The following is a 13,998-nucleotide window of genomic DNA, read 5'->3' as shown; positions in this document are numbered from 1 at the left end:
TGACACTGCTCTTTAAGGTCAGTTCACTATTCATGAGAAGGACTTGGCAAGTGAAAACAAATTTGGTGACATTTACTTTGGCATTGTCATGGTCTAAAGAATAACCCTGATATCACATTCAAAACAGAAGACCTATTTTTACAAACTGAAGGTTTAGAGTTGAAAGAGCCCCTCACATAGTCAGGCTGGGAATGCCTCATGAAAGAAGCAGCTGCATGGTATAATAGGGGAATGAAGGTGCACTCTACTGCCTTTTTTATTGCAATTTTCACTCTTTTCTTGGTCATTTGTCCCATCAAAATATTCAGGAGTTAACTCCAAATCATCATACCTACATAAAAACTTCTCTACCTCGACACAAAAGGCATGTGGTACACATTGTTGGTATAAACTGTAGGCCTATTTAAGTGTTTATATTGTACAGATGATGAAATGTCTCTGGGTGAGAGTAATATTCCTACAGTGTGATACCTTTTATTTAATCAGGAAATCAGACTGAAAGGATCATTTCATTGAGCATCTTGTTACACATGCTGCATTACATAAAATTTCCTGGAGGGAAATAATATACGATAGAGTATTAAACTCATTTTTGGGGCTATATTATTGTCCCTCCGCCTACTTTGTAGTAGTTTCACATGATTTACAGCTAAAAAAAATGCTTCACTTATCTCAGGCTGGTGTCTTTGAAAACCCTCATTTCAGCCTCTGTCCCAAATGCTAAATTTCTGCTACTGTCTCTTTAAAGCCCCCTGAGTTCACAAAGAATTACCGAAATTCCCTGACGTTTTTTCTTTTTTAAAAACACTTCAGTATTTTCATCCATTATCACACAAATACAAATGTAAAACTGGTTCTTGATGCTGAGTGCTTCAATAGGTTAGAAAAACAAAATAAATACAGGAGAGTCTGACGCCCCCAAAAATGGTCTAGGTCTTTAAGGTTTTAAGGACACTCACAAACTAGTGATGTCCTATTTTGAGCAAATCTCATGTTGATTTTCGCTGAATTCTCGTTTTACTTTTTTAACTAGCTGTTTAGAGCAGCCTGCAGTCTCATCTGGGGATAACTCAAACACACGTTTACCTGGAAATTTGAAACTTCATTGACATTCAACATATTAACTTAATATTTGTTTTTAAAATATGAAAAAAAGCATAACCACCTCTTTAAAATCGACCATGATGTAAATCATAGAGGGAAACTTAAAATAGAAACACTTGAAAACTTAAATATCACATAGTTTAACACAGTTTTCAAAAATCTACTCTGATCTCAAAGCACTTTACTTTAACACACTGGGATTACCAAAAGGTAGACTTTTACACTAAACTATAAGATTAAGAGTCTCTCTTCAAAAAGCCACACATCTCATACAGTTTTTAGGAATTGGATAAGTTATGTGGTATTTTTTTATGACTACGGATATGCTGTTAGATTTTTGTCTCCTTGTGACTATTTTCTTCTTCACTCTAATTTAATTAGCCAAACCATTTTGTGCATGAAAATAACTTAACCATATATTTTCTATACTGACAAGGGAAATGTCAGCTCCTATGAAAATCTCTGGACACATTGGTGTCTGATGCAGTTTGGCACTAAGATCCCAGCTGCTTTTAATTAATTCCTGAAAAACACTTAAAGTTGTTTTGACAGTGAACTTTGTGACTTCCTCTTTTTCATTTCCTTAGAGATGTACTCCACCTCCTGAAACATGTGTGCAAAGACAACCGCCACCCTACTGAAGCCACAATAGTAGGAATTAAACGCTTGATGTCTATGTATGTATGTGTTTGTGGGCAGAGCAGCAGCAGTGAGAGCTGTATATATACAGAAGAGGAACTGGTGGTCTCAGGGGGCTTCTCATGGCTGTCTGAACATTTGAAGGGTAGGCTGCTCAGCAGAAGCAGCCATAGAGAGCATCGACCTCTATCTGTGGTGTTTGTAGCCAGCTGGAGACCGCTTTAAACCAGGAGCTCTGCCTTTGCCTTTCAACTGCAAGGTGAAAACACAGCATCTTGAAGAGGGCTATAAATTTCATGTGCACAGTCCCAGGTGTGCTGTTGCACAAAGGCTTCCTGCCTCATGCAGTGAATGTAGTGTTGGTCTTGTTCTTTAAAGGGTTGCTGCATGGAGTGTAAATTGTGGAGGTGATTAGATTACATGCAGGGCTTTTTTCTATTGTGTGACAGCTTTTATTGCACTTTCCTCTTTTTTGTATGAAACTTTTTGTAATAGTAGTTGAAGCTTATTTCTGTCTGCAACACACCCAAAACCACATGGAAGTTATATGAACTTATGACCCAGCTGTGTTGCACACTTAATTCTGATTGGTCAAATACACATAACAACAGTGATCAATTCTAATCAGCAAAAGTGACACTAGTAATCACACCGTCATATCAATTCAATCAGCAGAGAGGGCTCTGGTATATCTTATCTCTAATGACACTGTGGCAAAAGCATCAGTTTCTGTTAGCCAATTAGGAAGGCTAAACCAAGGGCTCTGTGGACTATGCACACAATCTGTAGCCTTTAAGGCATTGTCTTACTTCTTGTATGAATACTGGTTGTGGAAACAGGTTTTTCTAAGTGTATGTTTATTTGTGTATGCATTGTATATAGATTTATTGAAAAGGTTGTATACTTTCAATGTATATTAAGGAATCTGAATAATGATATTATCATAGGCTCCCTTTTCAGAGCCACTTTATTTGCTCTATAGGGGCTGTGATTGGTTCTCAGTCAGTGCTGGGTCTTATCAATTCAAGGGCTCTGAGAGTGTGGGATATAGATCACTGGCATGCTTTCTCAAACCCCCTGATTGATTTGTGTATCATTTACTATATTGGTATATATTTTTGTCCTGGCTGCTAGTGCCTAGAAAGATTTACCACTGATTCACTCCTCCCGACTGTGGTTTTGTATTTTGGTACACTTTTTCAGAGAGACTGATAACAGTTGAATTGGTTATTGATTCTGGGTCCTTCGTGACCATCATCTGAACCTCGGATCACTTTTTAAATTAATACCATAATCTTCTCATGTTATATAATCAATATCTTATATAATCAATATTTCATTTCAGCTTGTTTATGTTTTCATTGTTTTATGCTAATAAGCAAAATAATGTACAATGAACGGGTGGTTATTTAGATGTCAAGACCCCTCCACTTTGCATCAGTCCTGCTCACCCTGTTGGGATTCTGATTTGTACCTCCACCTGGCTAGTCACACACCAGACAACTTGTAGATCTTAACTGATTTCAAATTCATGGGAGACTACACATTTGTGTTTCTGTTCTCTGCCATGTGTGTGAGCTGTAAAAGTACACAGCATCTGCTTGGTGCCACTCTCCAGTCTGCCTCTCTCGTTGGTAGAGATATTTAGAAGGAGGCATACCAACCCCTTTTACCTATTGTATACTTTTAGGTACTTTTAGGTGTGGAAGCACTAAGTGGACATGGATCAATACACTGCATTACTCTATTTTCCTGTTATAATTAAATTCCAGTTGTTCTCTCATAATCATCACTTGTGTCCTCAGTGTTGCTAAAGCACAAAACATAGGCTTAGCTTGCCTCATTAGTTTGGGCAATTGCATCATTTCATGTGGTGGTCTGGCCAGTCACAGTGACAAGCATATCATTTTGATTTTTAGATCTAGGTAAGTGGAGCTATGTTTACTTGCGAGTATGTCAAGTTTGTTTCTCCAACAGCTCACGATCTAGGCAGTCGATTATTAAAAACCTTAGCATAGCATAAGGTAAAGTTAAAATGTACCAGAGCCAATGTGTACAAAAGTAGCATTAACCAGTTAAAAGTTGGTTTAAGATGGAGCTATTTTGACAGCTGGACATAACACTGACACATGCTGTAGAGGTATTTGTTTGTATGTGCAAGTTAGAAGCACATCAAGATAAAACGAAGAGTTTAATCCTCATCAAATACTAAACATCAAAACTTTTTGGGGGGGTTTTTCTTTATCCTCTTATTTTTAATCATTCTTTATGATGGACAAATTCAAAAGCATGTTTTCATTTCCTCATCAAAGCTGTACACAAATTAACTTGTTTGACTGATACACAGTTTAGCTCTGGATTGCTCACTTTTTTTGTTTTAAAGATTGTAGTTCATCTACAGACGGCCTGTCTCTTATTTTAAACAACCTTTGGATACAGTTAGCATGCAGCATAGATTGTTACAAAACTTCTCTGACAGACACGTACGCACATTCCCAGAGGCTCAAAACTCTGCAAACCAGCAACTAGGACTGGGTGAGATTGGCTTTGTCACCTTGAATGAATGGCAGCAGGTGCCGGCTGCTCCCCGGGCCCCCCAGTCCGACCTGCAGGCTATTATCCGCAGCATTACAATGTGACTCTGTAATGTCTGCCAAACTTGCTCCTCTGCCTCTTATTTTCCCGCTTTAACCTTTTTTCCTGCCCCCTCACACACACACCCCTCCTCACACAGTCATGCATCATGTTTCGCTTTACCTCCAGCCTAATGACCAGCTGTCCCCTGAGATTTCAAGTGCATCCATCATCTTCAGAGAAGTGGAGCAGGAAAAGAGGCATGAAAAATGGAGCAGACAGGTAGAGCCCTCAGTTCGTCATATGCTTTGGTGCTGAGGACAGTGAGGGGTCCAAAAAAGATTCCAGGGTAAAAGAAAGCTGAGTAGAAATCAGATTTTATGTAATCGATGTTGACCGGAGTGCTGTGAGTGACTAGAGGACTGACTGGTTGGTGGATGAGCAAGTCCTTCCTCAGGGCACTGTCACTGAAAATCAAGTCAAGAATTTAGTACAAGACAGAACAGAGTAAATTTGTCCTGGAGACAATTTGCAGCTGCAGTATTGTTCATTTTTTAATGTCTGTTTTATCCCCTCATAAAGTTTAGCATGATAACGCAGAGCTCTAAGCTATCACAGGTCAGCTTAAATCCTCAAAGTCCCCTCCCTGGGCTGACGTGCACCATCAACTCATCTTCTCATCTGAATGAGTGTATTTCTCGTCTCAGCGCTCTCCTTGATCAAATCTGCCGGATTCAAAGGCTTTGCAGCTACCTGGAATTGTTCCTTTTTCATCAGTCCAAAGGTCATTCACACCACTGACTCACTGCATAAATTGTGTGAAGTCATGCCCTGTTGATGTCACTGAGAAAATGACTTCACACATTGAGGATTCTATTCTAAGAGACAACTCAGAGACCAGCGAGGTGCGATAAAACTCAGAGAAGCCAAAGCATGCAGACAAAAAGAGAGAGATAGTGTATGTGCCAGCTTATACATCATTATTTATAATCAGGAGCTGCAGCGCAGAAGGTTTCCTCATCTCATTTCTCTGACCTTTGACTCTCTGTTATTAATTTTTGTTTACACCAGCTGCAGGAATTTGTCACTTTCTTAACCCGATGAGTTGCTCTAAAATGAGACAGACTTGTAGGTGTCAATTTTCAAACATGTGCCCAAAGTCTGAACAAACAGCTGTGTGACTTTAAGGTTCTCTCCAAGTGTCTTTGGATGCATTTTCGGCATGGTTGTTTGCACTACTATTATCATGTATTTTTAGATTGAATATTTGATCACTGAAAATATGTCCAAGAAAACCGCACTCTGTTGCATTCTGTTCTGCATATATTGTTTATGAACTTATACATTCACAATGTTCCCATCTCTAGCTGTATATGTTTGGGCACTAAAGTTTTCACTTCAGCTCAGTTTTATTAACTTGAACATTTTGCCTGAGAACTGTTTTGTTGTACATGCATTCAGACAGGCTGCAGACTTGCAATTATACTTTTGTGTTTTCCATGGAATCCTGCTTACATGGCTCCAGTGACTGCTAAAGTAGCTTGAGAAAAAGCAATACACAGCACTCAATTTGATGGAGGTTCTGTTATTCCAAAACTGAGGCAAAATTTGAAGTACGTTAACTGATAAAAGGTGATTGAGTGAAGTGTTTCTGGGAGACCAAGCCTCACTGACTACTGTAAAAATAAATAATTAAAACTTTATTCAGTGAGTGTGGTGAACCTGGATCCCATTTTGTGAAAAATAATACATTTTCCGTCTGATGTATCCTTCAGTTTCACTCTTGCCTCCACTCTCAAAAGGACAGAACTTTATTTGTATCAGAAGCAGGACTTGCTAACTCTAGCTGCTGTTAGCTTGTTAGTTCAGTCCACCATGGATGGGCAGAAACAAATTCAGATGTTCAAGCATACAACATTGGAGTTAGAGGTATAAAATCCTGTTGGTGAGTAGTTTTTGCACACAATAGCAGGCCTTCATCTCAAACCAGAGCCGGCCCTAACCAACTTGGTGCCCGAGGCAAGATTTTAACTGGTGCCCTTGTATTATAACCAACTCCAACAATCACATCGCATATACACTGAAAGACAACTGGCATACAGCTTTATGTTTTACAGGTTTCCTTTGTTTAAAAATAGAAATTATGTCCAAAGAACAGTAATAAAATGGCAATAACACTGATATTTAGCAGGGAAATAATAATACAATTTCAAAATGCATAATGTAATCGTAGTAGAATGTATTCAGTCGTTGTATAACACAATAATTTTCACAGTGCAGACACTTTAAACAAAGCAACAGTAATGTATTAAGTGATGAATGAAAAGGCAGAACCAAAATGCTTATCTAAGACTAGCCTACATTTTCTATCTAATTAAGCTAACAGCTTCCAAAGTGTAAGGAAAACAACAACAAAACAAAATAAAAACAGGTAAATCATGAACACTTAGAGACTACAAAAACAGATTTGCAAACCATTATTTTTAAAACCAACAGGGAATCACAAGCTTTTAAATGTTTACTGGCATCATTCTGCAATTTAATCTAAATTAAATTAGATAAAACAATATTGTTTTTTCTTTTATCTTCAGATTTTCTTCCTCACTCATTTAGCGGCGCCCCCTTTGGATGGCCGGCCCCTAGCATTTGCCTATACTGCCTATATGCCATGGTCTGGCTCTGTCTCAAACACTCTCAAAATGCAATGTTTTATCATTGGCCAGTCACTGTCATTAATATTGTTGGTGATGATTTGGAGTACTTTTTGTAAGCCTGCTGATTTTATGAATGAGCTAATTCAGAACTGGATACTGAACCATTGTATATACTGTATACAGATGTGCTTGGTAAACATTGTCTGCAAAGATCAATTTCAAAGTGAGATACTTGTTGTGAGCTTCCTTTGAGTAAAAGAAGGCACTGTGGTCTGGTTAACAGGCTAATTTTGCAGTTCATTTTCTGTTGATTTAAAGGTGACATATCACGCTTTTTTCATCAATATATATTGGTCTAAGAGGTCCCCAAAACATGTCTTTAAAGTTTATGCTCAAAAAAACACTTTGAAATCAGATTTTGGTCTGCCTGAAAATCCCTCTTCTTCAGTCCTCCTCAGAACACTCTGTTTTCTCTCTGGCCACGCCCCCTCGGGAAGTGGATGTGCCCTCGGCTCTTCAGCACGTTAATCTAATGTTTACATGTTGGCTGAATACACACGGCTGCTCAGAGATCACATTACTTCATCTGATCCAGAATCTGATCCTGACGGAGAGGCGCCTGTAGCAGGACCTTCCTGAAGGATTGGTCATAGATTTAGTGTTTCTTGTTGTTTTATTTATAAGTATGTGGACATGTGTCTTGGTACACAGCTACAAACATATAGCTATGTGGCTATGCTAACTAGCGCTAGCACTTATCCATGATAAATAAAAATCATCCACAAGATCTTCAAATCTGCAGGCCTGGGGAGTAAAACCGACCTCTACCAGAAAGGCAGCAGGACCTTTCTGAAGGATTAGTCACATATTTAGTGTTTCTTGTGTGTCTTGGTACACAGCTACAGCTATGAAGATGTAGCTATGTGGCTATGCTAATTAGCGCTAGCACTTATCCATGACAAATAAAAATCATCCACTAGATCTTCAAATCTGCAGGCGTGTGGAGTAAAACCGACCTCTGCCAGAGAGGCAGCAGGACCTTTTCTGAAGGATTGGTCACAGATTCTGTTTCTTGTTGTTTTATTTGTCAGTATGTCGACGTGTGTCTTGGTACACAGCTACAGCTACGCTATGTAGCTATGCTAACTAGTGCTAGCACTTATCAATGATAAATACAAATCATCCACTAGATCTTCAAATCTGCAGACGTGGGGAGTAAAACCGACCTTTGTGTTTATTAAGACAGCCTACAACTAGCATGCCTCCCTCCTAAGCTCCTTGTTACCACACATTTGTGCAGGTAATGAAAAACGGAGGGGGGATTCAGTATTATTTTATACAGTCTATGGGCTGAACAAGCTCCGAGCTCTGACTCCGTGACAGACCGGATATTGTTGTTACGTAACAAAAACACGGAAGTCTGAAACGGCTCGTTTCACACACATTTACAGAAAGGTGTAGAAATCAAAACAGGGGCAGAATGGATTTTTTTTCATTCTCGGGGGGTTTGTAGACATGCCAGGGAAACATAATTCAGGTAGAGAACCATTAAAAAGTCGATTTTGCATGATATGTCACCTTTAATGTTTTAAAATGCAGACAGGGTTTAGAATTTGCCCTTTCAGGCATGTGGCTGTTGTAGAAAGAAGTATTGCACAAGAGCGGGGCTACAATATGAGTAATGCTTCTAACAAGCAGTGCATCAAGATTATTTCCAACAATGATGAATGCATGATAAGTCCACAATGCAGTGGGATGTTAAACTTAGCAACATTAGCAGTGTCAGATTCAAGCTTGAGAACTTGAGAAAAAGCAATAGAAGGAAAGTTGAATGTAGTTAGTACAAGAGAAAAACTCAGAGCTTAATGGCCCTGCACACACGTTTAACTCTTGAAATAGTGTCTCCTAATCATGAATACTGAGCAGCACCATAAGCTGCTTTAGATGAAAACCTCAGCTGAAATTCTTAGAACGTGAAATACTGTACCTAATAATTGGGATATATTTTGAGCACTTACAGACAGCATGAAGTGAAACCAGACTATCAAGATTCTGAATCTCCCCGTCTCTCTCTCTCAGCTCACATCTGTTTTTTTTATTTTATCAAATGGTATCCTCTATCAACAACATAACATAAATGCATCAGGAGTGTGCAAATAAATTACAAGCAGTGAAGTATGTTTATTCAAAATACTCAGAAATATACTGATGTGACTGTGACTGTGAGTTGTCTAAATATGTGTTAAATTGTACCATGAAGTACATTTTAAAGCATAAAGTGTTGCAGAAAGAGTGTAAGGGGGTTTCAAAGTCAAACTTTGAAAGTCTAAAAATCAGAACAAAAAAATCCAAGTGTCAGCACCTCAAAACTGTACAGACAGGAGGCACAGCTCTTGAATAAAGACACCTTGCACTCTCCACCCTGTGTTATCTTCAGCTGCAGCAGAAGTCGTGCCTGCATAAATGCTCCCCTCATCAAAATCTCTCTCTCATCTATTAAGAGGACCTTCTGTTCAGAAAATGATTGGCTTTAAAGTGAAGACAGTTTCATCTTGTATTTTGGGCAATGAAGCGAGTGGACCCTCTTTGGCCTTTCATGACATACATGCAGTGTCTCCAGTGTGAATAGTCTCTTTCCCAGTCAACCATATCGTTGTTTTTTCTGGGTTCAAGAATCAGATGTTTGGAGTCCATGTTCCGTTAGAGAAAGGCAGCCACTCTCACTGACCCACCTGCTGACAGATTGTGTCGACAGATGGTTTTAACTGTCACTTTTAGCTTGATTAATGAAACAGACATCTTCTTTCTAGCAAAGATCACTCAGCTACAGATTTGTGTCTTAAAGTATAAGCCGTACTTAGCCATGTTTAAAATAGTGGGGATTATTCTGAAATATTGATTAGAATTTAATTTGGCATTGTAAACATTCGATAAGATGGTGCCATATCCCCATGCCTCAACAGTAAGATCACTATTTTGAATTTTCCCTCTCCTAAAAAGTGTTGTGGCACTAAAAAAACTATGCAGGCTACAGATAACTTCCATGCAAAACAACTTTACTGTAAAATTTTCCACACAAGAACATTTTAACAATGCAGAAAAAAAAATTCAGTTGCTGCTCGTTAATATCTCCTCGTCCCTGATACAGCAGTAAATAAATGTCTTCACTCCAGTCGGCGGCGCTGACTAATCTCCTCCCCTGAGTTAGCTGCGAATATATAGGCGGGTTCATGTGCATGGAGAGTGCTGTGGACAACTCTTACTCAAAGATGGCAATGGTTGTTCACATGAAATCAGAGTGACAATTCAGACTCATCGGGCACGCAGGTGACATGTGAAGGCAGCGTGGGCAATCTGCATACAAAAACGGCCCCCAAATGAATGGCTCGCAACTGCGAATCAGTTCTCATCGTTCACTTAAAAGAGCCGTTCAAAAGACTGACTCGCTGCTTCTAAATCCTTCCCTGAGTGTCACATCAATGGAAAATTGCCACTGTGTGAATATAGTTTATTAACATGTGACTACAACTGGAAACCAGAACACTTCCATTGCTTCAGTCTTCACCCTTGCCCGCAGATTCTACACCCTCGCAGTCATGGGTTGGTAGAGATTAAATGACCTTAACTGAATCAGTTGCAGGGTCATGCAAATCCTGGGCTGACATACACAACTGCAGTGGTGTGAAATGAATGTTTCTCTTTGTTGCTTTTGATGTTTAAATCAGTTTGACATTGACCTTCCGTCTTACGATGAGATTTAGTGTGGCGACAAGCTGGTTCTTTGATGTGATTTTATTGGATTATGGTAATTTGGCCTCATTTTTAATGGCCCCCCTTGTTACATATCATACTCCTCATCACACCAGTGGGAGTTTAGACTATGAACAGCCTCTCCTAAATCAGCCACTTTCTGTCCCCACTGTAAACTGTCTGTGGCAACAAAGAGACAAATACGCTCCAATTACCAGCTGTCCAATTAACCTAGATTTTATTTGCTGCATCTTTTTTTATGGTGGAAGCCTTTCTGTGACAGTAGGGTTAGTACTCATGATGTGTTTTGCAAGGATGTATGGTGGTAGAGGTTTTTGGGGGAGGTTCAGTATCTACAGCGGAGGATTTTCCTGGAGCTTCAGATTTTGGCTTGCGAAAACAACATTTTTGTGGATAGATAAGCTGATGTATATCCCAGAAATGACACAGTTTTTGTTGCCCTGTGTCTCCCAGAGATGGAGGTTGTTTCAGTGTGTTGTTCTCTATGGTTCAAGTGTATGCTGTCGTTTTGTTTGTCATTTTGTTTTTCCCTGCAGCTCTGTCTCTGTAGTCCTGCGCTGCTTTTTGAGAATGTGCCAGGCACAGCTGAGTGACAGCAGTGATAACATGCAGAGTGAATGTTAAGCTTCCTCTTAGTCACAGGGAGACTACTCACACACGCGCACACAAACACAGGAACAGAAACGCTATCACAAAAACACAGCTAGAGAGAGTCAAATCCTGTACCTGCGTCTTTGATGTGCCCACTGGCGCTAATGAGATTTGTCATCTTTTTAGAGGGAATAACTGCAGCCTTTGTTCTGCGTGTGTGTGATCATCTTTGGGCACATACACACACAGAAGGTAAAGGTATATGCTGATTTTTTGGATGACTTCCTATCAGTGGTTCAGCTCATTTCAAATATGACTTTCCCTTGGGGCTGCAGAACAAACAGTGACACAGGAAAATGGGACAGCCGTGATTTTGTGTTGAAAAGATTGAAAATGACGGATGGACACAACTGTGTGTTCACGTGTGTTTGTGTGTTATCGATTCAAGCGGTGTATTAATGCTCCCCTCAGACCTCCTCAGGCTCCTGTCAGTGTTGATGATGTCAGTGATTGGTGAGCCAACAGGAAATTAAACCAGAATGTAACCCCTCATAGCTTCAACTGCACTTCAAGGTTGAGACAACCCGAAGGGCCCCGGGGCCACAGAAAATAACATTTCCACACTGACTTGCTGTTTTTGTGGCTTATGTCTTTGGGAACACTGCTGTCTGGAGACCTCAGTATCGAAGTTTTTATTTCTCCACACCCCGGCTGTCTGGCTGCTGTGAATTTATATGGCGGATTCTTCAAAAGGTTTTTTCAGCAGTGCGATTGATTCAACTGTGAGAGGCTATGAAGGGCAAAAGCACATTTGGCCTCTTCATTGCCTGTGCTCCCACACTGATGGAGCTTTAGAATAGAGCCCCAGTGTTTATCATTTGAATTTAAAATGAGGACAGAAGTGAAAAATGACACACAAAAGGACAAAAGCATCCTGAGCTAGCAGAGACTTGTTGGGGGTGAGAGTGTGCTTTTCAAATCTGACTCAGAGAGCGAGGGAGATGTGGCGATGGAGAGCAGCGTCAGAGTAGCTCTGTAGCATTAGAAACAGTGACAGAACCTGGCAACTGTAGATGACCCGCTTGGATCCAGCCTCCTTGCATAACATAAAAAGCATGAAGAGAGTCGCCAGCGGCATGCGAGCAGGATGATGAACTGCTGGGCAGTGAGCGCTCCTCTGATACCAGGAGGCACTGCAGCAGAGACCATTTGACAGCTCTAAAAATAAGCAGAGTTGCCTTTTGTGCTGGATATAATCTCAGCCCAAACCAGCCTCGGTTGACTCATCAGGCAGGGTTTAGTTTATCGCAGCACCCTGCTGTGTCTTTTGTACCTTTAGTGATTGCATAACTTTTGATTTATAGGGGTGGACTTTCCATGTATTTCCACTCTGTAATCCCATTACTCCCCCTGCTCGCTCTTTCCCTGTCACTTCCTGACATCTGCAGGGATGTTTATATGAACCATGTGCATTGCAGCACTCAGCTTAACTCAACTGGCCACCCATCCTAATCTGTTCTCTTGGCCTGAGCTTTAACAAGCTTAAAGCAAAACATAGTGATGGTCAGCAAGAAAAATCAGACAGTCACAGACATTTCCAGCCTGGGGTTGACCATGGTGGCTCTTGTACGAGTGGGCAATGAAAATGAGGAAGTGCATTATCTTAATTGCGTGTCTGAACACTTTTTCTATTGTACAGTACATCCTGCATATAAATATAGCTGTACTTATCAGCTCCAGCAGTATGTTTTATAAGTTATCAGAGGAGCAGAGCATCAGAGGCCAAGGGAAGAACGTGATCCCCCGCCTCCTTGAAGTCATTTTAAATAATCCCATTTCTGAAATCTACACTTACTGATAAAATATTTTTTTTGCTCCGGCTAAGCCAGAGCATGAAAAATGTCTCCCTTTATGTCCATCTAATTGGTTTTTATTGTATCTGCCCTGCTTCATTCGCTTGTATCATCTGCAGTGATTTGGTTTTCTCTTGTCTGAGCAGTTGAAATCGGACGGAAACCACAGAGAAAAAGAAACATAACCCCAGAGCTTTCTAATCCACCCACCATCCTCCGCTCTGACTCCATCTGCATACGACGTGGGAGGCTATTGTGTGAACTCACTGATCTGATGCCTCATTAAATATGGGCAAAACACACACGTTACTACACAATACACATTACTGCTACACATACACATGCACACACCACTTATCATATAATATAGGTAACAGAACAGTAATCAAGGCCTGCATTCAAGTGCAATGTGGATTTCCGCAGAACTACACGTGTTAACTAGGGCTGTTAACACGCAACTGATTAAGGTTTAAAAATGACAGGGGCCCTGAAGGGCAAAACATAACAACATTATAGAAGACACAACAACATTTCAGAAAACACAACATCATTTCACAATACAGAAAGGGGAGGGACAACACTTGTTTCTAATTGGACAGAACCCGACAGCTCAACATAACTTCCTGTTTCTTTTAAGGAATGGAAGAGGAGATGGAAATAACAAAAGAATGTTTCAACAAAGGATACACATGTAATGTAGCCATATACTCCTATGGTGTAGTCTACATATTAGGACATCCTCAGGTCTCAGAGTCAGGTGTTAGACCTCAGATGAAAAAGCATCAGGTCTTTTACGCTTCGGAAGCAAAATG

The sequence above is a fragment of the Notolabrus celidotus genome, chromosome 2 (genome assembly GCF_009762535.1).
Source record: "Notolabrus celidotus isolate fNotCel1 chromosome 2, fNotCel1.pri, whole genome shotgun sequence".
Taxonomy (NCBI): Eukaryota; Metazoa; Chordata; class Actinopteri; order Labriformes; family Labridae; genus Notolabrus; species Notolabrus celidotus.
The sequence above is the reverse complement of the archived record's forward strand: the minus strand, read 5'-3'. Positions refer to the sequence as shown.